We start from the raw sequence: 4,360 nt of genomic DNA, 5'->3' as shown, positions 1-4,360 counted from the left end.
ACATACCAAATATAGTTATGGACTTAGACATTAATCCAACAGTAATGTCGGGTAATAACCTAGTATTTATTATGTGTGTCAGTTCGGGATTTCCCGTGAGGCAGCGGTTAGAAGTTCAACATTTCGGCACTACTAGTCAGGTGAGTTTTCCTCACTATATTCAAGGGTCTAAGGCACCAAGGCCGACCCCTCAAATTGTTATTGGTTATGTTATGCTAGTATGATCGGTTAGTTAGATATCCTAGAGGGTAGGATAATATTATATGTTATGTGGTATGATCCGGTAGATCAGTTTGTTGTCTATAGATTGTTATGTGATGATCTGTTATATGTGCACATGTTTGTTTATTGGTTGAGGCTTATCTGCTTTGTGCAAAAGCCAACAGATCTGGGCATTCCAACCTGTTAGTTGTGGGCCTGGAGTATTCCATCCCGAGGATGACTGGACTCATAGTATGTGGGCATTCCAACCTGTTGGTTGTGGGCATGGGGTATTCCATCCCGAGGATGATTGGACCCATAGTATGTTGGCATTCCAACTGAAAGGTTGAGGGCCTAGGGTATTCCAACCCGATGGTTGATTGGACCCATAGTATGTAGTTTATGGGTATATTTGTATTGTGTGAGTATGGGTATTTTGGGGGAACTCACTAAGCTTTCGGGCTTACAGTTTCAGTTTATTGTTTCAGGTACATCAGGGGATCGCGACAAGGCAAAGGCGTGATCGTACAGCTCCTCACATTTTTTTTAGATTTTTGGGAAACTCTGATAAAGACTATTTTGAAAACGAAGATTTGTCATAACTCTTGGATTTTAAATGTTTTGAAAAGTTAAAATTTTGTTTAAATTTTATGGGTGTTACAAGGACGGTCGTTCCGGACGTCAGTCCGAAATACACTTTTCCAGATCGGAAGGTACGAAGTGTCAGATTCCGGTCCTCATCCCCACCAACCGGCAACCACTACGGAACAATATCATAAATACTCTGGAATATCGTATTCCGGAGCATACCTTCGGAACAAACATCGTGCTCCGAAATATGATATTTCGGATCAAGTGGTCATTTTTCTAAAAAAACAAACTGTTGGTTATTTTTTAGAGTAAATTACTGAAATCGTCCCTATGGTTTGGTCAAAATTGCACGTTTGGTACCTAACATTTATTTTGCACTCGAATCGTCCTTGAGGTTTGATTTTGTTGTATTTTTCGTCTCTTGCATATATAAAGTTAGCGACCAAATGTGCAATTTTGACCAAACCATAGGGACGAACAATGCAACAAAATCAAACCACATGGACGATCTGAGTGCAAAAAAAGGTTAGGGACCGAACACGCAATTTTGACTAAACCATAGGAACGATTTTAGTAATTTACTCTATTTTTTATAAAAATGTTGTTTATAAGGATTAGATTACTCAATTTCCTTTTATTATTATTATTATTATGTTGTATATACTATCTAAATCTGAATAATAACTCTTACTATTTAAAATTGTCAAATCATCGTTATCCTATCTAACATTTAGTATATTGTTCTTAGCATCAAATTAGCAAAACAGAATCGATGGTATGGGTTTATAACTAAGAAGTACTCTGGTATAGGGGTGTTCACGATGCAGACTTTTCGGTTTTTAGTTCAAACTGAAGCCAAACCGTTAGTTACGATTTTTTTCAAGCGAAAACTAAAGCCGAACCGTTTAAAAATTAAATCCAAACAAAACCAAACCGTTACTAACAGTTTTGTTCCGGTTTGCTTTCACGGTTTGGGCTTGTTAGGCCCATTTTAGTCGAGTCCATTAGATTGTTAAAAAAAATTATAATATTGTTACAACAACAAAAAATGTGCCAAATATTGTTAAAAATACTGCAATATTGAAGCTGTCAAAATAGTATAAAAATTGTCAAAAAAACTGTCAACAAAACAAGTGAAAATGCAGCAAACAGGAAATCAGATCAAACAGAACCAAAGATTAACAGTTCAGTGACTTGATTCAAATACAATAAAACAGAATTGATGAATCATTGAAAAATATCTCAAAAAAAAGTGCAACAAAAAATTATGTTAACCATTCTAACCAACAAAAACGAATTAATAACTCCCTAAAACTGTGAATCTTTGATGTTAAGTTGTTAACTATTTCAATTAATAAAAATGCACAGAACCATAATATTGAGTATGAATTAGAATCTAAACACATAGAACCTACAACTTTGATATCCAAATGAATTATTGATGGTGTCAGAACATAACATACCTTAACAAAGAATGAGCAACGAAGCTGTAAGCTGGAAGAGGAGCTGTTGCAGGTGGAGGCGGTGTTATTACAGACGAAGGAGGAGCTGCTGTAGGCGAAGGCAGCGAACGGTGAGGTGTATTCGGATTGTCTAAGGGTGAGTGAGTGCGTCTAAGACTTACGACAGTGAAGACTGAAGAACGAAAATAGAAAGTAGAAACAACGGTTTCAATTCGTGTTTGCATCTTGCGATTAGGTTTCGTCAATTCGTTGTTCACTGATTCACTCGTCTGGACTTGGACGTTACTTTCTCAATTGGGCATTTGGGCTCCATTTAGTCATTTACCAAGTTACAAATTAAGATTGAGCTGAATTCTAGTAGTTAAATATTGTGGGTTATAATTTTATTATCTAATATCTATAATTCTCTATATAAAAAACTATTATTTAATACAACGAAATACAATTTTATATATATATATATATATATATATATATATATATATATATATATATATATATATATATATATATATATATAAACTCTAAGGTTCGATCCGATTTTTATACGGTTTAAAATTTTCAAAACCACAAACCAAACTGTAAAGAAAAATATAAATCGAAAAACCAAAACCGATGACCGGTTTCATGATTTCAAACAGAACGGCGATCACCTGGCATGGCCATATGGGTTTGAAATAATACTCTATGGATTGGGTTGATATTTGAAAAGTAACTCACAACGTTTGTTTGTTTCAATCAAATTAAACACCTCTCTTTATCTCTCTCCAAATCCGGTAACCATCCACCACCAGCCTTCAACCCACCGTCACCACCATCCTCGTTGCCACCATCGCCGGTCGACGCCAACTCATACTATTCAAACAACCTCCGCTCCCTCCATCGCACCTACAAAACCCTAACCCCAGTCCCCAGAACTGCTGCCACTTGACACTACCCTTCCTTACCACCTCCATCGACTTCTCCGCCACCTCAAACAACTCACCACCACCGGACAGCCACCACCATGACGGTATGCCTCTCGTTATTTGAGGTAAAAATAACTTATATTAGCTCATGTTTCAGTTGATTGGTGCTTGGAAAGGAAAAACCCAGATATATGTGAAATCCAAATGGTTAAAAGCGTGTATGTTAATTTTTTTAGACATTTCACAAAGATGTTTCTTGATATCAGCTCATTGTGACCAGGTTTATATGCTCTTCTCCATTATAAACCTTTGCAGTTCAGATTTGGATATCCAGTTTTGAACTTTCAACTTTGATCAGGTTTCTCCCTTGACTTTTTTTATGACTTTCACATGTTTAATAATATACCTGGTTTTGTAGGGAAACAAGCACTAAACCATATATTTGTTTCTTGATTTACTGATGATTTATCTTGATGTCAGACAGACAGGAGGTTTGGTCCAACTGTTTAGGTTTTTTAATAAAACTTGGAGATTAAATCGTTATTTCTTTCTTTTTCTTGCAAAAATTCGATGAAGTGGCAAATACGTTTATGAGGGGGTAAAGCTTGACCAGATCCACAGTAATGGATATGATGACAATGTTAATATGGAAAAACCCAACATGTTAAAAACTAATATCTTGATCTAAACAACAGAATGGAGAATAATATTGAAAAAATTGAACCATTTGATTAATGTTATTTTATTATTTCCCCCTATATATTATATGGGTTCCGATTTGAACATGACTATTTTTGTTATTGATATACCATTTTGGTGGTGTAGGAGGTGACAGGGGCATTTTCTAATTCTTAATTTCTTATAGTAGTGAAATTTGGACCATAAGGATCATTATTCATTAAAGTGGCTGAAATCAAGAACTAATAAGAGCTACAAGAAGTTGAAGTGAAGCATGTTACTATTTAAAATCAAGTCCTTTTATCAAGTACAAAGGTTTTTTTTTTTTTTCTTTTTTCTGCTTAAAGTTAAAATTTACAAAGCCGGGTGGTAACATTGCTTCTGATTTTGTTTTTTTAGAGGATATTTGAAACTTCAGTGTTCAACTTACAAATCCTGTTTACTTCGCCTCTCCATTAATTCGGGGAGTAGTTTGTGGAGCTACTACTTCTTAATCTTTATAGATTAAAGATTTTAACA

General features: G+C 35.2%; 1 long non-coding RNA gene across 3 annotated transcripts; it reads left to right on the top strand.

Moving 5' to 3' along the window:
- The first annotated feature begins 2,817 nt into the window (after positions 1–2,817).
- LOC145052093 (uncharacterized) lies at positions 2,818–4,360 on the top strand. Of its 3 annotated transcripts, none has more exons than XR_013683971.1 (3): positions 2,818–3,288; positions 3,444–4,148; positions 4,241–4,360. It is a non-coding gene; the product is annotated as an uncharacterized LOC145052093 (long non-coding RNA). The 3 variants fall into 3 exon arrangements; XR_013683970.1 differs by having other exon boundaries at positions 3,444–4,156; XR_013683969.1 differs by having other exon boundaries at positions 3,444–4,360.

This window comes from Lactuca serriola, chromosome 5, assembly GCF_051521515.1.
Source record: "Lactuca serriola cultivar US96UC23 chromosome 5, Lser_US96UC23_V15, whole genome shotgun sequence".
NCBI classification, from domain to species: domain Eukaryota; kingdom Viridiplantae; phylum Streptophyta; class Magnoliopsida; order Asterales; family Asteraceae; genus Lactuca; species Lactuca serriola.
Note: the sequence above shows the minus strand (reverse complement) of the source record. Positions and strands in the feature narration are given on the sequence as shown.